Raw genomic sequence first — 22678 nt, forward strand, 5'->3', positions numbered from 1 at the left:
ACGGTATTTATTTTCGATAAAATTGTAAAACTTAGTAAATGTTATATGGCATTATAAAAGCATTTATATATATATATATATATATATATATGTTAAAACTTTAATTCTCTTTCGTCTTGCTTTATTTTTTCTTAATACATGATATTTAAAACCCCTATTAGTATTAAATTTTGTGCAAAGAAAAAAACGTCTTAGAAACTAGTATTATCTGAAATAAAACTAAACTTGTTGCTGTCAAACATTATGTAATTTTATTGTTTACGAAAAATTGATTCGAAATTAGTTCAATAAAAATTATAAAATTAAAAAGTTCCCTTAATGCACAAATTCTGATTACCTACATTTTTTCAGTATTTATTCTCTTCTGAAAACTAAAATCAGAATAAATAAATGGGTAAAAATTATTCGACTGTAAGTATGGATAAAACTTTATCGCCAAACAATCATGCATTTATAAAAACAAAATTAACTTTCTCCCTCGACCTAACCATAACATCCCACGTAAAGAGATTTTCTTCAGATCTTTTTTCGCGACAAACAATCATTTCTTTACATTAGATAGTGAAGATAAACTCTAAGACTACTCTGATCCAGCTCTAAGTACTAATTTCGTTTTTTTCTCGCCAAGCTTCTTACTCGCTCTATTCAGGCGTAAGAAATAAAACTGTGATTGGCGCTTTTCTTAAAAAGATGGATCACCCCAGTTACAATTCAGAGCAATGGAATAAAAACAGATTAATACTGATTGAAATTGTGATTGATTTAGGTTTTCATTTAATAGTGACAAGCATTTTCCATTCAATAAATTGATATCATTCAATCTTTTTTGGGAAATTTAAGTTTTCTAATGAGGTTTTTACGATGTGTTGGACAGGTAATGGAAAAACGTGAGAATGTGAACAATTCTAAATACGATTTGATGATGTGGATCATAAAAAATCAGAGAACATTAAATGTGATTCCAATTTAAAACATAATAGAATTGTGAAAAATAATAAAGTAAATTAGGAATTGTGAAAAATCGCTCGATTAAGAACTGAGAAAAATTTCAGACTATCAATATATAATAATAAATACTTCTTAAATAAATATAATCAGTTAATCCAAACCAAACCTGGAAATATTCTTAATTGCAGCATAAAAAAGAGAACGGTATTTTTTTAGTATATTTAAGTTAACAGTATAAAGGTTCATAAAGTTATATCTTTTTATGAAAGACAGCATTAGTTGGAACAAAATAAAGTTTGAATAACCGAAAAAATATAACTGCGTGAAAATTATGCTTTTAAATTTAGTATGAAATTCATGTTAGTTATCTTACATAATTCGTTGCCTCTGATTGTCCAAGCTTAAGTGAATTAAAGTAAAAAAGGTAGGATTACGTTGGAATGATTACCACAGCTTCTGTGTTTCTGATGAAAAATTAATTTTCTAAATAATAAATTTTTACCTTTGTTAACATTCATCAATTCAGGCTTTTACAGGGCAGATTTGTTGGGCACTTTTTAAGGGGCTCAATATTAGGTGGGCCAACGTTGCTCCCACAGTAAGGACAGATAGTACAGAGAATGAAAGAACATCCATGCCTTGCCCGGGATTCGAACCCAGAAACTATCTGATGCAAGGCCCGTTCCCTGATCCCTACACAGTCCAATCGGCTTTTCGAAGTATCTAAAATTTATCAAATTATAATTAACTGAATATTCTAATACTTTTCTTAATGCCTCATAATTATCTGAATGGTATCCTAAATTCTTAAAGATTTCCTAAATAATTTATAATTACCTGAATACCTCATAATAATCTCAATATCTAATAATTATTTAAATATCTATTAATTGTCTGAATTTCTAATAATTATCTGTTAATCTCTAATCTGTTAATTATCTGTGAATTTCTAATAATTATCTGTCTAATAATTATCTGTAAGTATAGCATTCTACTTTAAATATTTTGAGATGCTTAGATTATCTTCGGTAAAAATCGAATGACAATAATAACCGGTCCAAGACTCAATTACACATTAGACTGTTAAAACACATGGAAACAGGTGGTATGACCCAGTATTCCCACGTGAAGAGTTACATTCCTTCGGTTGCCCTCAGTATTAAATTAGTAAAAATTATGAGATAATATTCACCGATAAAATATTTATAATTAATTTTAAAGGTATTTATCAGTTATATTTATAATCCTTTTTTTTTGTTCTCAGCAATTATTAAGTTTCAGATTTTGTTTATTAATTCAAAGTAAATTCAAACTAAAAGCTGTGTTATTCTTAATATCGAAATTTTATTTTACCTAATTTTACTAAATTATCTTTTTTTGAAACATTTGATTATAAGCTTATTTAAATCGATATATTAATTATTTAACGGTTGTAAAATTATTTAACTGAAAACAAGTAACATTTACTTATTTGCAGTTATTATTTTATAAGCTTCAATTAAATTTGGGTCCAATCAACATAATCAACATATATAATTAAAATTATGAATATATAATTGCAAAACATTATAAGTGAATTTTTTTGTACTATTACTAAATTATATCTTGTGAGAAAAAAAAGTTAACGAGTTTCTAAAATAACTTAAAATTAAAAATTCAAGAAGAAAATTGTAAATGAAATTGTAATGGTAAAGGACAAAAACTAATCGATATAAATTTTATTTCTGTTGAATCGAGAACTAAATTTGTGAAACTAAATCTGTGAAACCAAATCTGTGTTACACAGCAAAACATTTTTAAATCTTTCAGTTGAATACTTTTCAATTTATATCTAACAATCTATTCATCATGAAAAAAAACAAAAAATAAGAGCATGGGTAGGGTGAAGGAAATTATCTGGGGGGTTAACCCCTTAATTGAATTTCTGTGCAACATCTGCAAGAATACTTGCTTTCAAAAAATTTGTTTTAATTGAATTAAAAATTTTCTTGAATTGTAATAATTAAAGAACCTAAATTACCATTTAAATAAGGTAGGTAGGCTTCGTTTATTACCTACATTATAGACGCGTAAAACTTTTTAATTACTTTGTTCTGATAATTAAAGATGTTAAATCTATTAAAAAATTAATCAAAATTTTTGTTTAAAAAAATGTATATTTAATTAAATTTGCGAACGGCAAAGAAGATATAAATTTTGCATTTCATTTAACACTCTAATCTCATTAGTAATAGTTTTAATCTAAACAAATTAGTTATTCCTATAATCTTTCGAACTCGCAAATTAAATTAATTTTACTAATTAATCTGGCATAAAAAAGAACCCAATGACTTGAATAAAGTAATTTAAAAAAAAAAAAGTAACCTGCATATTTAAGTAAAAAAAGATCAAAGGAATCTACGGACAAGAATTTTTTTTCCTCCTTCAAATGCGTTTTTATGCATTTATTTCTCAGAAATAATTATATTTTTTATAAAGAATAAAAGAATTGTTTCATTTTTCCTAAGGCGAAACACATAATAAACATAAAATCATCTTTAGGACGAAAAATGAGTATTCTCTACATTTAGTACTCTTGCATACAGTTTTTTTTTCTTTGCTCATTTATATAAAGTATTTTAATGTTCTCTCATTATGAGTTCTCAATTATTAACTTTTCCCCTAAGTATAAAACAATTTTTGACATAAGGCTTACATTTCTCAGAAAAATTATAGTTAATGACGCCGCATAAATTTTAATGTTTTCTGCTACTCGTGTGATTCTCGGACATAATTTAGATAAAAACAGAGCTAAAGAATAATTGTTTATATTATATCCTGTTGAAACAGCAAAACACTTCATTACTCATTCAGTTTACTATAAAATGTTTTTACGGGTGTTCAAAATTGTGTAAATTTACTCAAAATGAGTAATTTAAAAAATGAAAGTTTAATATAATTTCGACTATCGTTTTTGATTATTGAATTTGCAGCTATTTTCACACAGTTAAATTTTTCTGTTTAAATCTTATTTGATATTCTTATTTGATTATTGTTTAAAAATTATATATAAATTTAAAATGTGTATAAATTTTAAACAAATCTCATTTAATGAGTTAGTGTGTTTAAAAGTGTTTTTAAGAGTTAATAAGTGTAAGGTTTTACGCAAGACTTGAGTGATCTTAAGTTAATTAGCCATAAAGTTTAGACATTAGTGTTTCTTTGTGAAAAACAAGGATTTTGTCTCTATTTTCTAGCCGCAAATTCCTAATTGATTCCCAAATGTTCCCCTTAATCACCCAACTATAATTTTCGCAGCCCCTTACATTCATTTTATTTTATTTTATCAAAGTCATTGAACAGCAGATCCAATTATGAGTTTATGATTACCAATGTTCAAATCCGTAGCCTTGTAATTTTGAGCCTAATCCAGGAGACAAGGAAACTTCTGGCTCAATTATCAAGAGAATGAAATCCAACGAAAACTCCCCCGGTTTGCCTATCAGCAACGAGGAATTCATGTCAGCTGTTCTAATTTTAACGTTCGCACCATTGTTGGTTTAATATATGGTCGAAAAATGCTTTCTGAGTTTATTGTCGATTTTTATAGCCAAATGCACTTGTAACATTCCTTCACTATTAAAACATTCAAAAAATTAGAGTTGGTTCCTATATTCATGCAAAATAAATGCCGTACAGATAGTAAATAAATTGCAATTATTTTTAATAAATGAAATTTACTCTAATAAAAAATTTTATGTGAAACTTCATTCAAATTACGGATGAAATTAAAACAATAAGTCCACAATAATTACTTAAAATTTTAAAACAATCACAGTGTCTCGAACTGTTTTTAACTAATATTTTAAACAAAAAATATTTAATGAGTTTTTATAGTAACCAAAAATTAAGTGAATGTTTCAACAAAAAAAAGCTTTAAATGAAGTTCATACAGTCATAAGAACTTATTCAGTTTAAACTTCATTCTAAAAGAACAAGAAAAAATAAATCTTTTGAACCAAATCCTAGTTAATACAATAAAAATTATACAGTACTACTGTTAGTAGTACAAAAAAAATCGACTGTCAATCATAAGGGTTGGAGAGCCAATCAAGTAAGAGACAGATTCCTTTAATTCGCAAAGAAAACTATCAAAGCATTTTATGGAATAAAAAAGACCACTCATTAAATGATATTGTTTTATCTTAAAACACAAAATATTAAAATAGTTTTTAATTGCATAGATCGTAAATTATAAATAACATGTTAAAACTCGAAAAGTGATGTAATTAAACTCGGTCAATGAAAATTCTTAAATTAAAAAGTATTTATAAGGTTAATTTAAGGGAATTATAAGCCTTTTCTAAAAGCCTGTTGCCAAAAATCTTAAAAGCTCAAACATTTTAGAATGATAAAGTGAACCGAATTTGAAAGCTTCATTTTTCAAAAAGAATGCTTAAGCTTTTCATCAAAAGAGTACGTCTTGTCTGAAATATCGAAGACTTTAAATAACGATAGAAAAATTTCATCGTCTCCGTAAACAGAAGAGAGAAAATGCTTCTTTCAATACAAACACTTTTAAAGTTTTGCTTTAAGCGGATTATATTACCTAAAATGAAATAATCAAAATCGTAGTTTAAAGCAACTACGAAACAAAGAAATTAGCGAGCGTAATAAAATTCATGAAATGCTTGAAAGCAAAATTAAGGATAGTATTTTAATTTCAATTCAATTAATTTCAATAAATTGCATGTTTAGCTATTTGCTATTGGATAATAATGGAGTAAAAAAGTACAATTTGTTAAATTACAATCTTTTATGGAATTCAGAAAGAAAGCTATTTTAGACAAAGTTTATTTCCCGATATTGATGCCAACAAAAATTTTCTATAACTGTAAGATAGTGTTGTTGTAGTTAATTTACGTCGCACTAGAGCTGCACAATGGGCAATTGGTGACGGTCTGAGAAACATCCCTGAGGATGATCCGAAGACATGCCATCACAATTTTGATCCTCTGCATAGGGGATGGCACCCCCGCTTCGGTAGCCCGACGACCTGCACGCGAAGTCGAGCACTTTACGGTAGAACAGTTCAACGAGGACCGATACCGCACACCTTCGGTCCCTACACAGACTGATCCAAGTGGTCACCCTCCCGCACACTGACCGCAGCCAGTCATGCTTGACTTCGGTGATCTGCTGGGAACCGTGTCTTATTAACGATCAGTCCACTGCGGTACTGTAAGATAGTGATTTACTATGAAACAGAAACAATGTGAATAACGAACGAATAAAGGTAATAAAACAGACATACCTCTTATAATTTCGATTCAACAGAGAAAAAAATCCTCCTCAGTGTCTAAACACTAAAAAATAAAAAAAAATTGATGTTTAGAAACTGGACATCTTCAAACAATACAAAACCTAGAACTATATATTATCTTTTTAGGTGTTTTGACACTGAACTGAGAAAAATTCAGAGTCTCACACTGAAACTTGGAATTTAGAGATTCAACTTTTTTCAAGATCTAAACACAAAACAAGGTTCTTGTTTACTGAACGGAAATTATAGTACGCCCATTTCTATACTTTTAGAAAATGCTCTTTTCCAGACTAAAATCCTAAAAGTTGAGCTTTAAACGGATGATAAGACCTAAAATAAAATAATCAAAATCGTAATTTGATTACTAGTAGAAGAAATTACTAGTAGGATTAGTCCAAGCTTGCTTGAAGGTAAAATTAAGGACAGTATTCTAGTTTAAATTAAACTTATTTTAACAAATTTGATGTTTAGTTATTTGATATAGGTGAATAAGGAAGTAAACAAAATAAAATTTGTTAAATTACAAAGTTTTATGGATTTAAAAGAGGAAACTATATTGATAAAAGTTGATTTTTTGTTAATAATGGAAACAGAAATATAATTATCGCGTACTATATAGACACAGTCATTAATTACAAAGCAAAAAAAAACGTTAATAAAGCATAAATAAATGTACAGAAATGAACTATACTAATGATTCATAAAAAAGAATCTTCGTCGGTTTCGAAACAAAAAAATATTTTTTAGTGTAAAGACACTAAAAATCCTCAACAAGCTAGCAAAACTCATTTAATGACACTTCAAGGAAAATAAAGTTAATGAGCATTTTTTAAAGAACTTTATTCTTCAAAACAAGTTGAAAATTCTATTCAAGGCAAACTGTAAATCTACCATTCAAAGTACCAAAAATTATAACAATTTTGACAATGAGTAGCAGTTAAGTTAATGAAAAAAGGGGAAAAATAATATTAAAAATTATAATCGTTATTAAGATGCGTATTTAAATATTACAGCAGAAAGAGTTACCTAAAAGTTTACATTACAATTCAGTTAATAGAAAAGCTCATAAGAAGGAATAAAGTAGGAAATTTGGAGATAAATAAAATGGAAAAGATTTTAAGCCTCTAATATTAATGTGTTTAATCAAAGTATTTGTCAGTTTCTAGTAAATAAAGACTGATTTTTAGATAAATATTAAGAAGAAAAACTGACTATTAATTATTTTTAAAAATGTGTTTCAGTCAAAATACAAATCTTTTTTTTAAATTTCTGTATGTTAAACATTCCAGAAAAATTTTACTACTTATTGAAAAATTTATTTCAAGCAGATATTCTGAACTATTTAAATTTAGATTCACGCAATAGTCTCTCACATGAGAATTTTTACATCTGCCAAAAATAAAAACAGCTTGTCAAGTTTTTGCATTTTTTGAATTTTTTTTTTAATTCAAATTATTCTTGAAAAAATTTATTTTTAATTTTAAAGTAATTGTCTTTCCCATAACTTCTTTTTTCCCTATCATTCCAGTTTCAACACCTAGATGCCTTTTTTTTATTTAAGATACGATAATTCAAGGCAAAATATTTGCATTTAAATATGACTTCAGAAATTCTGGTGCATTTTGCTTCTCGAAAAGAACGTAATGACTCCTACACAGAATACTTTTGTGAGACTGGAAACAAAATAAAAAAATTTCGCAGTAAAAGTTTAATCATTTTCATTTCGAAAAACAAATTATTCATCACATGAAATGACATTACTTCGCAGTTTCATTTGAATAAAATTGCACACTACATACCATTATATGCATACCTAAAACATTTACTTTCATTTTTGACTCACTTTTTGTTCATTAGAGTTATTTTGCCATGAAGGTGCCCATTTTTTGACATTACAGAGAAAAATTCGTACGAGTTCCAAAAGGACCTTTTTTCACTTGAGAAAAGGACTGACACTAGGTGAAATTTAAAAAAAAAATACTTTTACATAGTAAAAACACACGTAAGCTACGTTAAAAACAATCACAGTAACCAATAAAAAAAACACATAGTAATTTACGTTAAAAATGGTCTCTTTATTTTGATGAATTTGATTTCCGTTTATCATTTTAATTCATTTCGATGACGATTTAGGAAATATAACATTTCGAATTCTAACTTATTTTATTCCATATTCCTAAAATTATACTATTAACCATGTGCGCAGATATTTTTTTATATAATGTTATTAAGTTGCTAGTTTTTCAAACTTTATGAATAATATTTTCCTATGACGAAATTTTTTTTAAATATTGAATAAATATTGATTTTATATTGTAATACTGCCTTACAAATCTGTAATTAGTAACTATTAGTAACTCTTTTTTTTAAACAATAAAGTACAGCAGCATGTATTGATGATAAATTATCAGGGTCTCCAAAAATGAACGACAGTTTGAAAAATTCAATAAAATAAAAGCAGAAGGATATTAAAAGTTTATCGCCTTCATCATAGAAAAAATTCAGATAAAATTACAATACTGTATGGGAATAAAAATTTTTGTATTTTAATACTGCATGGCAATTACATTAAAAAATTCCGTTCAAATGACAAAACCACTGATTTCCAAAATTATAGTTTTCAATACCACAAATTTATTTAAAAATACAAAACTGAGAAGAGAGTTTAACCAAATAAATGCTTTTTATGCCATTCTCTGAGGAAACATAATAAAATTATCAGATTTACCTCATTTACCAGATTTTATCACATAATATGAAATCATATTTTATTGCTAATTTTACCAAAATAATTACCTAAGTGTTTCATAAAAATTGCCGAGATTATTGATGTTTCCATAGAGTCGGTAACTTTTACCATATTCTGGTAGTTTCAGCAATAAATTTTTTCTGAGCCTAGGAAAGAGCGTGTATCCTCACAATCGTTTCCCTATTGCCAATACTTCTGCAATAATTCGTACTGCTAACTGTAGTTAACTGAAAATAATAATTTTTTCCTCATACCGTACATTTTCAACTAAAATATTTCGAGAGCATCTATTAATGTTAGTCATTATTGCTCCCAGTTGTTGCTATGTAATCAATTTTTCATGTCGCAGATTTGTAATACCTAGTTCATTAAATTATGAAAAGCATAAAATTAAATATTTGTAAATTAATTTATGAAATATAGTTGTACGTGGCTAATTTTACTGTTGTTTAACCAAACCAATTTTACTGAGCGATTTAACGATAGCTATATCTGAAAATTAAATAGTGGCTTTGCACCACCATCACGCTTGCAGACGCAAATGCAGTTGCAAGACAGACTTCTGCCCCATTCCTTCGGAAAACCCCTCATCACTGACTTTGATTGTTCCAGAATCTTAACATCAACAATTACAAGATTAATAACAAACCACTTTAAAGGGATGAAAATTCTTCCCGACAAAATAAGAACTTATATTCCCTGCAAGAACTGCACCGACATCCAGCTTACCCCGGATCACATTCTCGAGTGGCCAGCCCTTACCCCATATGTTTTACAACTGGGTATGGTGCCACTGGCTTCAGAACTTCGTGAGATCCTCTACAGTAATGGTGCATTGGAGCTTGCGGATGCAGTTTTGAAGACACACGAGACCATTTAATTGTCCATGGACACGATGAAAAAATAAATAAAAATAGTGGCTTCTGTATACTTTTTCTAATTTATTTAGACTTCAGACTTTTGAGAAATAAGTTTTGTTTGAGGGGAGGGGGATAATTTCCTTTCTCCTAATTTTACTTAACTGATTTGTAATTCATAGGTAAATATTTTTTATATTTTGGCACGCACAGCAAACAAATACTTATTATTCTCCCTTTTAACGTAATAAATATCTGAAACTCAGATAAATTTTAATTTCATCTATTATCAAATGGTCTGGAATGAATTAGGAGTAAAGACATTGTTTCCCTATCAAGGCAAGGCAAGGCAACCTACTTGTTGACCACCTTGCCTTGCCTGCTGAAAACCTTTTGAACAGGCGAGTTCAGATACTCTTTACAGCCCCTAGCACTCTTTGTACAGACTTACATTCCTTAGTGGTTGATAAATAGGGAAAGGGATATTAAATAGTACCTATAAGTTATTAAGGTATTCCCTAAATAAAAGGGAATAACTTAATTACACAGTTAAATAAACCTATTTACCCTAGTTCTACGAAGAATCAATATACGACACTTAAGAAATGAACCAGAAAATGATCATTTTATGATCATTGTCCTTGGATCTCTGATCATCATAGTTGATCATTGAACTTAAGTTGACGCTGAATGGACTGGAACTTGGATTTGCTTAGGAGAAGTAGAGGGAGTCGTGGTACAGGTTGTATGCTCAAAAACAAGAAAACGACGAAGTGAAAGCAAACCCATCCCCATGCTACCTCCTATTAACTACCCAAGACAAAATTTTTAATGGTTTTTCTTCTACGGACCATCATGAATATGATGGTAGCCATCATGGAGCTTCAATAAAAAACCGTCTTATTTCTAAATGATACAATCAGGACTGACCATTACCTCCTATTAAGAATTGGAATAAATTTACGTTGGACCAACATGAACACAATCAACATGGTATGATGGTATTTTTTGATGGCCGAACAAAAAAAATCATCAATTCCAGATGGGACCATTAAGATTAGCTATCACCTCATGTTAGTAATTAGAAAAATTATTTGTTGGTCCAACATAAACAAAACAAGCATACTTTGATATTTTATAAAGATCCAACAAAAAAATGTATCAGGAACCAACACATTTTGTTGGTTTCTAACTTATATTCCGTCAAAAACCATCTACATTTCTGATGGCACCATCAAAACTGACCATCACCCTCCTTTTTTTGTACTTTTCTATTTCGAAGTGTTAACAATTATTCTTTTTACAATTAATTAACAAGTAAAAAAATACGCATTTTAAAATTCTTGGTCTCAGGTATCATTAAAATTCAAATCCCATGTTCAAAAACAAAATCTCTATCGCAAGGCTTTGGTTTACCCACGATCTAGAAGATATGAAATTAAGTTATAAAAAGTAAAGAGGAACAGTGGCTTCCCAATACATTTGAATTTTCTGAAGCGCCAAGTGTAATAATCTTACGTGCCATACTTAGAGCATGGATGCAAACCCCTGCATTAAAAATATCTCGAGTCAAATACCAAATATGTTTGATCGGTATATTGCTGATCGAGTGGTAATGAGTGATAGACTTCCTTTCAATGGTTGACATATCTAGAAGTTTCCTGGCTTCTATGCTAGCCGTAAGAAGTTTTAGCGGTTTTTCCCTTAATACAATTCAAATACTGCAAAAATAAAACACTTCTGTCGAAAGCAAGTGTATCCAAATCCAAGACTATGGAGTTAAGTACTAAAAAGTAGCTAACACACTGACTGATTGGATATTAAAGTCAGTTTAAAGATATAATACTGGTTGAAAATTGACAAATCTATTTTACACTTAATTATCATAAATAAATTTCAAGCACTAAAACAAACTGTATTAGCAAAAGAAGCAAGGCAATTTAACAAAAAAAAGTAAAAAGACATTTCATAAATAATACGTAACTAAAAACTGGTAGAGTAATGTTTAATAATAATAATACTAACTAATAACACTGGTAATAATTCATACTAACTAGAGTAGTAATTTAATAATGATTTTACAGTAAATTCAAACTTTGTTTTACAAAGAAAAACTTTTGCAATAAAATATGCGATAAGTTTAAAAAAATAAGAAAAAATGTTTTAAAGGAAAATATCAATCCTTTTTTTCACGTAATTCTTGTTTTTATTTTAAAGCCACCACACTTTTTACACGTTTTAATGATAAACAAAATTACGTTTATTTTATTTCCTTATTTCATATTTTAATTTGGATAGCTTTCATATAAAAAATAATTTCATTTTATTTTATTGAGTAGTAGAGACATTTAATAAGCTTGTAGAAAAAAGTAACTAAAATAATTCAAAAACGTGGAATAATTTTTTTACTTCATTCAAAGCAGTAAAAAGAAATTGTTAGATTTGTAGTGATAATTAGATTATTTTTTAGTTACTCTAAATACATACGAGATGTAATTCCCCAAAGAGTTCTTATTAAAAGGCAAAAAAGTTACTAGTTAAGATTGTTTTCTCATGGTTATTTCATGTTTAGGTGCCCCAATTTAATTAATTTTTTTCTCAACAAGGCACGGTCTTACAAGAAAATTTAACTAGTTTTAGTTAATTATAAAATAATATTTACACTTCTGGCTAAATAGTAATAGAAAAATTTATCTACTAGAACTATTTAATATTAAGTTAATTTAAAGTTTTTAAACAAAACATAATATTAAAGATTCACTTTACAAAATTATAATAAACTGACACTACTTTTAGTTTAAAGCTATTTCACTCGATAAATAAAGTTTGCATGTAAATATCGTGATCTATTTTAATATATATAATTTTTCTCTATGTGTTTCTCTATTCTTTTTGTTGAAAATTCTGTTATTTGATTAAATAAAAATTCTGAATCCGTTTTTACAATACTTTATTTTAAAACCGTCATTGAACAGACAACCCAATTTAGGGCTTACGACTACCAATGTTCAACTCCGCAACCTTGTAATTTTGAACTCAATCCAGAAGACAAGGGAACACCGGTATCAAGTATTATGAGAAAGTTTCCTTCTTGGAGGACTTTTTGATGGAACTAACCCACATTTATGTTCCATGGAGAGGGAAACCGCAAAGACCTACCACGGTTAGCCTGGCGGCAAGGGTACTGACCCATGATTCGTCTACCACCGAGGATATTTTATGTCAGTACTGTGGACGGTGCGATATTCATATCGACCAGCTATCTCTGGGATTCAAACCCGGTTCACCTCATAGGAAGGCTAACGCACTATCCTCTGAGCGATCACGACTCATTATTAAAATATTTGAGTTTTATAATATAAAAAATGAGATTGCAATGTGATATATCTGAATGTAATAATATTTCTACACAAAGTCATTGATTCAGTTGACTATATTCACACATTCTACTTGATTTGATATTATATCTGCCAAATTACCTTTTAACTCGTTTTTTTTCCCGTTTTTAAAATCATATTTAATACTTGGTTGCCTTATACTTGTATTTTATCCCCTTACATGATTTAACTTTCCTATGGTTTATGTACTATGAATTTAATTTTGTTGTTGCCGCCAACCCATTTTTAGTGGTGAACTATTGTGTAACTAATCTGTTTGTATCATTGCCTATTATGTTGTGAAACTTAATCTTTCTTAAATTGTGAATTTAAAAATTACTCCGCATGCCCTATTAAGGGCAGGTCGGTTATTTTATTTTATTTATTATATCTGCCAAAAAAAAAAAGAGTTTTCTTCTGATTTTAATGTGTAAATTCTGTAAAGGACAGCAAGATACTATGTCAATTTTCATTTTAGAGATTGTTTTAAAAAATATTTAAATTAAAACGAAATAGTTCAAAAAAATTTGAAGAAAGAAGACTGTTTTCATAAAATTGTGGTTATTTTTATAATATTATTTAGTAAGATAATTTTTTACTTCGAATTTTCAAGTATGTTGAATACCTAGTATAGTCTAAGGTTTCGCAAAGTATATTGTAGTACATAAGAAAAAATAAATATGTTTTTTTAATAGTAAAGATTAACGTACTGCAATTAAAAAATGTCGGGAGAAAGGGATTAGACAGGGTAGGATTAGAAGGGATCAAACCGCGTACCTCGATTATGTCTAGAAAACTGAACTCAATTGACTAGTTCAGTTTACTAGTGGACAAACTCTGAATTACACTTCATTAGTCAAGAAATAGGACCTACGATGTTGGCGAATTGTTGTTAGTTAATTAGTAGTTAATTAGTCTGTGTAGATAAGTTTTTTTTCACTAAGTCAGCTCTCTAATGTTCTTTTGTTTTTAAACTTGCCATATTCACTGATAATTACAGTTACAAAACTTATTTTTTTCCTGCTTATTATATGTTTATTGAAGTCATAACCTAACAAACAATAAGGGTTGAGTACAACAGTATTCATTTCAATAACTTCTATTCTCTGAGAAAACCCGGGTACTACCCGATCTTGCCCCTTCCCTCTTGTTGTGGGTCTTTGCTGGGCCCTCAAAAGGTGCCGTGCAGAGATGGGAGAAAAAAACTACATTAAAGTCTGAACAAAGGTTTTACGATCTCCAAGAAAAAAAGTTCATACAGTCCACTTCCTCAAAGCACTCAATTTTTACATTTTGTAGAATTTTTGAAGACCTTTTAAGTAATATTGTAGTTTTTCATAAAGATAAAGTTTTCTGCAATTTTCTTCTTAAAAAAGCTAATTAATAAGCACTATATTATTTGTATGAGATTTTGGTCGGATCCTAAATAATTATCCTTCTTTCCATCTTTAGTATTACCTTGACGAAATCTCATGTAAATAATATGTATAATTTTCTTAAATTGACGTATAAAATATAAATGTTTTCGACTGTTTCACTGAAATTCCAGTGTCTCTAAATTTCTCAAAAAGTTAACAGTTGCACCCAAATTTTACCCAACTAGTGGGTTAGGTTCGGGTGATCTAACTTTTTCTAGGAAAAACAATCATATATGAAAAAAGTAGTTCATCGATGACTTTTCATGAGCTATTTATTTTACATAAATAAGCAACAATGAGTATCTTGATTGATTCTTACAGTTTCTATTCCGAATGATTTAGCTCCAAGAGGCCTTCGAATCTTTGCTACCTACTTCCGTTTCCCCTATTTTTTTAAATCTGTTTAAATTAAAAGCTTCTAAGGACATAAGAATAAACATGAAATCACCACTTAAAAATATGATATAAATTAATTAAGAAAATGGAAGAAATAAACTTTAAAAAGAATTTTTTTTTGGATGTGTGAACAGAAAATGGTTCCAAAATTTTCGGCATTAGTTTTCCTATTTCTATAACATGCATATTTATCTTTCTAAAAATTATATTTCCTAAGAAATATTTCTTTTTGCTTCACCTCTTTGAACCCTTGGAAACGCTTTGAAGATATTAAAATTATTTTTAAAAATTGTACGCATAGAAAAATGTCAATATTTTATCTTTAAATGTAACATATTGTTAAAAATAAACTATTGTTACTCCTCAAATTAAAGCGAATAAACAACATGGAGTATTCGACGTCATTTAAAAACATTTTTTGTTAAAATTAAACAATTTATTCCACGATGATTCCCAACAACTTGCACAAATTCAGATTATTCCTCATTTCCAGAAATATGTAACAATTTGATATTGATAATCCAATCCCAGATGCAATTTATATTTAATTACAAATTGTTTTAGCGCATCACTGATTTAAAAAGGAAATAGTCAGAACCCAATTGTTAAACTTTTAAAGAATATTTTAACGACTGCTCATCGCAGTGCATGATTACAACAACCCAGAAGAATTTACCACACAAATAGCTATTTTTTGCAGAAAAGTCAATTAAAAAGTGATAAATTGCCTTCTCTTAAACAATAACTACCGTTATCCAACAACTATTTATTTTGCTTTGCATTCTTTTCAAAAAGCACTCTTCTGTTTAATTCATCCATAAAAAGCTAAAACTGTCTCTACACTATCAATCTTAAATACAAAATTACCAGAACACTAGAGAAAATGAAAATTCCGTTATTAGAAAAATATTGTTTTCACACGCCCCAACTAAAGTATCACTCTTGGCGACCGAGCATAAAAAAACAGTGGATTCCTTTGTTACTAAGCGCTAATTCTGTTTATTTTTATAAGCCTAACGTTAGCCGCTTCAGATAACAAAAAAAGAAGAGAATTTTACGTCCTATAACTCTAAATAAGAGATCATTGAATGGATTGCTAGCAGTAACAAGAACTTTCAAACGGCAGTTTCGAGTTTCTTTTATTAGGTCATCATTCAAAATTTTTGAAGGGTCGTATTGAATGAAAAAGTTTTTTACAAGTAAGGTTAAATGATGTGCAATTTCATACTTCGATTGAATACAAGCGCGTTGAATGCTGTTTTGGGGGTATATTAAACTCGATAAGTCGTAAATAAAGAACATTTTCTTTGGGAGGCAAAAATATAAAGCGTAAAATAAAGGCACAACGACCCATGTTTAAATGGAATACCTTTTTAAACTTTTGTTTTGGAGGTTGTGTAACAAAGGCGTGGTAAACAGTTTTCCTGAGACATTTTTGGAGAAAAGTTTTAAGAGAGATTTTTTTGAAGAAATTTTAGGTGTGGTTTTTTAAAGAAAAAACATAAAAGCGGTGAAAAGAAGTTACATCTATAATATTTTTTTAAAGAGAATTTTTTTTAAAAAAAATAAGCTTGATCTAGTAATGGAAAGTTTTAAAAAAAATATGTGCCTTTCCGAAATTGAGTATTTGTGTTAAAAGAGACAGTTTTAGAGTTTGTCGTCAAAAATAATTTAAATTTTAACTCGAAAGATATTTTAAACACAACTAATTTTCTTAAAAAATCAGTATATTAACTTTACGCACATCAGTCTCTGTCCAATTTTCAAAAATAGTCAATATTTCTTTTAAATTATCAAATTATTAATTCTTATTATTAATTTCTTTAAAATTATCAAATTATTAATTCTTATTATTAATTTCTTTAAAATTATAAAATTATTAATTCTTATTATTAATTTCTTTAAAATTATCAAATTATTAATTATTATTAATTTCTTTAAAATTATCAAATTATTAATTCTTATTATTAATTTTTTTTAAATTATCAAATATTTCTGAAATTGAACACGATAGCAATAATTCTTAAACATAAAAATATAAACTTCATGAGTGTCATATGTGAATTAGAAAAAAAAAGTTTGAGTGCTCAAACATGGTTCTTTCGTAAGACAGCTTCACAAGAATCAGAACGAGTTTGTTGTCTCAGAAGGTTGTTTCAACAGGTAGTTAACAGAAGGCTCAGTTGTTAACAAAAAACTGGAAGGGAAATTAGGGAGCAAAACAAAACATAAAATACCGTACTAGCCAAGGAGATTAAAGTGGCCGCAGGAGGAAATCTGGGTAGAACATGCTGAATATAGGGATACAACAGAAATTATTCGCCAGGTAATTTTCATTCATATGAATGAAATAAGACAAAAGCATCAATATAAGCTAAATACTGGAATGAATTTTGGCGTTACAATAAATAAGTTTATTTTTCGCAGTTATCGAAGTTAAATTGCAGTGATCATTCACACAATTACTGATCATTCACACAATTTAGACTTGAAAAATAATGCTCTTGAGTGCTCGAAACATGACCTTTTTACCATTTCAATAAATATGACAATGAATTTTATTTTCGTTTCCGTCCAATATATTTCATTTTAGTTTCTTTGGAATTATTCACTCCATAATACCTAGTTTCATACTTTGACTTGGTTTAACAAGGAAAAAAATGACAAAAAATTTTCTGGTTCAAATTTTTTTAACTTCAATTCATCGCTAAAGTGATTTTTTTCAAGCATTAACTTTTTTTTAGAATTTTCGAAAAGCCAAAACAGCATTTTTTAATAAAGAAAGAGTTTGAAAATTTAAGCGACATTGACCAATGCAGAGTAGAACCAAGGTGAGAGACATTATTACATATTATTCTAGGAAAGAAAAAGGATGAACAAGCCTATACAAATACCAAGCGAAGTCTTATAGATACATATTGCTATTGGTCACAAGGAAGTTTTAGTTTTCAATACTGCGCACGATTTATTTTGTTAGCCTGACAGCTGCGACTTTTTTAACGACAATTATAGGATTATTAGCTTAATTAAGTTAATATATTAAATTAATGCACACAATAATGCACTCCTTGCACAAAAGAAAATTAAAAAAAAGTGGAACGCAAGACGCGTTTGAAAATTTGCTATATTATTAGAAAACAGCTTTCTTAAGGTAAAGCAATTTTTTGAATCCAAGTATTATACGAGATTATAGACACTTACACTCTATAATGTATTTTTTCTGAGCATAAAAAATCTATTTTTCATACATTTCTATTTTCAATTTGAAATGATGCTCAAATGGATTATTTTTGTGATATACTTCTGTCTTTTCTAGGAAATGATAAACTTAAGTTATATTTTTATGAGCTCAAATTATTTCGCAAGAAATCATAATTTATATGTTAGGTTTAAGAAGAACTTGTAAATGTAGTCGAAGTATTTTGTATTGACGTTTGAAAATTCAAATATTTTACAAAAACAAAGCTCTAAAAATTTACCAATTTCAAAATAATAGTTTTGCAGAAGAACTAGAAAGTTTTTTACACAAATGTTCTAATGTGTTATATAAAAACAAAGCTAACCACGCGTAGTTCTTTACCGACATTTTTAGCAATCAAAAATATTAGTGAAATTCCGCAAAAAAAATTAAACCTTACCCATCATTTAAAAAGTAAACATAAATTCATTTCGACATAAAGAATTTGAAGTCAAAACACAAAATGGCAATAAATATTTTGCTTTATAATTCAAAATATATTTAATTGGTTCAAAATCTTTGGTAATCAACAAGAAAAAAAAATTTCTTTTTTTCAACATGCTGCTTGACTTTCCATAAAAAAATTAATATGATTTTTATGCACAAAAACATGGAGATAAAAAAAACATCACATGATCCAAAGTATTCCTCAAAACAGTTCTTATGGTACATGAAATCAAATATAAACTATTATTATGATATCAATGAAAATCATTGCTATAATCTGTTTTGTTTTTGTTTGTCAAATTTCCAATCTTATTCTAATTTTATAAGTCAGAAAGAACTTTTTTAAATTGACTAAATTTACTGTGAGGACAAAATAGCACCACGATTTCGGTTGCTTTACCCATTTTTCTTTCACTTCTCGGAAAGAAAAGTGAGAAAGATAGAGAAAGAAAGAAAAATATGTGAGATGTATCCTAGAAAAGTAAATAGAACAATTTTTCAAAGCGAAGTTTACATAACATCAGTTGTCTCTGTGTTATTTGCAAAGACTGTGTTTCTGACATCAAATAAACTTTAACTTTGGGCTTTGTGTGAAATGCAATAAATATTTTTTTAAAGTTCTAAACAACATTTTTAAAGCATTTTCATCTTTTGAAGGATTAAAAATTTTCTATTCACTTTAACAGTGAGATCACATCCTTTTTAGATTGCTATTTAAAAGATATTTAAATATACCCAAGTAATAGACTTTCAGATTAACTCATTCAAAGTTTTATTAAAACAATGGATTTTTTTACAGAACTTATTTTTCTCTATATATTAGTCAAAAACTCACATGAGTTAGAACTTGATACAAACAAGTTATAAAAAAGCATATTATTTAATAAAATGCTTTTTTTTTGCAATGGAAGTACCTTCGAAGAACAATCCTAACTACATTTAATTCCTTAAACATCTTAAAAGGAAGGGCAGGAATTGTCTTTATATTGCTATTTAAAAAGTACTTAAACATACACAAATAATAGACTACCAGATTTAGATGAATTATTCAAAGTTTTATTAAAACGATGGAATTTTTTACGCGAGTAACTTTTTTGTTTCTTCTATACATTAGTCTGAGAACTCATAAGAGTTAGAACTTGATACGAACAAGTTATAAAAAAGAGCATATTATTAAATAAAATGAGTGATTTTACGTGATGGAATAACCCTTCCAAGAACAACCCTAACTACATTTAATATATTATAAATCCTAAAAGGAAGCAAATTACTATCTTAGAGCCACATAACATCTTTTAATTAAAAAGCTATTTCTAGAGACCAAGATATTGATCCGTAAACTTCTACAATACGAAATTAATCTTCATAGAATTAAATCGTGCTACTTGCTACTGATTGCACTGTTCACTGAATGCTAGTGTATCTGACATATGAATCACATTAAACTAGCGATGAAACTTTCGAAACCAGATTTAATAATTCAGCTCAAGTTCGTGCTTCTTTGCACGTTTGAGGTGCGCTTTGAAGAATTTAACATCGTTTTAAGTCTTCCTGAATGGAAAATTTTATCCCCCCCCCTATTAAATCGCATATCGTATGAATATTTCTGAAAATGACGTGAAAGACTATTATGAAGAGTTAATAGTTCACAGCAATAATTTTTCCTGTTAACAACTATCTCTATTGATCGGTGATATTATAAAGTCCGAATTAGCAAAGTAATTTGAAAAATATTGATAATGAATTGATGAATTTTTTTTAACTGTTACGTAAAACAATATATTTTTTTATGAAATATTTTTAAAAAAATATTTCATAAAATATTCGTGTTTGTGATACACGGAGTAAAAAGTGGTAACTCACATTTTGTAGTTTAAGGATAAGCAGATATTTCTGCCATAGGTAATTCAGAAATATATGTTTTCCTTTAAGAATGAACTAGCATTTTGTTGCTATCTCACAATATAGACTCGTACAACTTGGGGGAAAAAAGCTCTTCTTTTGAACAATTATTTAAATTAGGGAGAAGAAATTTTATTCGGTTTTCAAAATATTGATGATATTGCAAAAAAAACAATATATGTAAATAAAGGTTATAAGAACGTTACTAAATAGGCTTAAAAACATTTCCAAAACTATATGTATTATGTGTTTAAAACAAACTGCAGTTGAGTTCATTAAATATTTCATAAATTTGTCTTAATACTTGTTATATTATGAATGAAATTAGAATTGATTTGCCTGCCAATTACACAATCTATCAATAAGTAATTGCACACCTGTGATAAAAGAGATAAATACAATTTAAACATATTCAATAGAAGGTAGAGCCTCCATCTCAGGAAATTACAGCAGTAATCTTCTGCGGCACGTTTAATAATAACCGCAATTGTTTGAACGATGAACGGTGGTATTTTCTCCACTCGGCTTGGTTTAAGTTCTTTCATCGATTTTGGATATTTGCTGCACTCTTTGATTCGGCAATCCAGCTCGTTCTAGAAGTTTTCTATATTATTCAGATCCGGACTCCGGCAGGCTAGTCTATTCGGCTCACTCCATTGTCATCATTCTAATCTATAGAAGATCTTACAACATGACAAAAGGCTTTGTTATCCTGGAAGTAATAATGATACAACCCACCAAGCGTTGCCAAGCTATGCCCCAGCGTTGGAATAACATTGCTGTAGAGAATAGTGATTTTAGAAGCAAATGTGCTTCCTTGTGGATGGTATTTATCGAAACAACAGTCTCGGATGCTTGTTGGAACTCTTGAAGTATGTGGACAATTGGTTTGGGGGTGAATTTCTTCAAACAGATCTCGTCGGTATATATTTCTTAGTTTCGTAGGTCTTCAGGGTCGAAGAACACTCTGACAAGCACCACTTACCTTCCTCTTCTTAATCACAAAGGCCACTGTCCATTCTGGAATGCTTAACTCACTAGATATGGCCCAAAAGGATCGGACATTTCTTTTATATCCGACTATTGCACCTTTCTCGAAGTCAGACAGCTGTGTATTATGAGGCATCTTGCATTCGACTAATGCCGATGCTGTTTCTCGCACGACATTTAAGTACTGAAGTGGCGACATAGATCAGAACCGTAGATATCATTTGCATGTATGTTCAAATACTTATTGGTAGATAGTGTATAATGCATAAAAAATTATTAGGTTTTGGATACTTTCAAGAAATCCTAATCTCAAAAACAACTACAAAAATGTATGGATCATATTTGAAACCAAATGCCACCAAATTAAGGAAATCCTTCATAAATAAATTTGACTACTTGTTATATCATGAAAGAAATTAGAAAGAATTGATTTTCCTGCTAAATATAATGTACATAAAACTTTAGTTCTCAAATATTTCTTTGTCTAATAACCTAACTTAAAGAATTCCCTAAACGATCCTAATGAGACTTAAACACATATTTTTTAAAAATTCATTAATATTTTCTTGAAAAATTTACTTCAAAACGACATAGCTTACATAGAAAGAAAAATACATGGAAATATAATAAATTTTCTGATAAAGATTTTAAAAGTAAGAAAAATATGTGATTGAATATTTTAAGCTGTAGTTAAGATCGTTCTTCCTTAATAGTAATTAAAAACACGTTAGAAAATTAAATCTCCAACAAAAATCCCTCAATTAGTTTCTTTTATTCTGAAATATATGAAGTGAATTTTGTTCGAAACTTTATTCTTAATTTAAAAAAAATACTCTTAATTCTCTTTTTTATAGTTTAACTTAGAAACTAAATGCCATTAAATGCCTGAAGCAATTCCTTTTTAAAGCCAAGAAGAGAAAATGTTAAGAAGTTTCCTTAAAAGACCCCTATTTACATATTTTTTTTAATCATTTTTCTCTTTTAAAAGAGTGAGTATAAACAATCAAAGCTTTTACCGGCAGTTTTTAATTTTTGGCGTCATTTCCAAACTTCT

General features: G+C 28.5%; 1 protein-coding gene across 1 annotated transcript in view; it reads right to left on the minus strand.

Moving 5' to 3' along the window:
* LOC107457579 (uncharacterized) overlaps positions 1-22678 on the minus strand; it is a gene marked incomplete in the record, with an annotated part of 324266 nt that overhangs the window by 240537 nt on the left and 61051 nt on the right. Inside the window, 1 exon segment of the mRNA XM_043039022.2 lies at positions 6242-6293.

The sequence above is a fragment of the Parasteatoda tepidariorum genome, chromosome 7 (assembly GCF_043381705.1).
Source record: "Parasteatoda tepidariorum isolate YZ-2023 chromosome 7, CAS_Ptep_4.0, whole genome shotgun sequence".
Taxonomy (NCBI): Eukaryota; Metazoa; Arthropoda; class Arachnida; order Araneae; family Theridiidae; genus Parasteatoda; species Parasteatoda tepidariorum.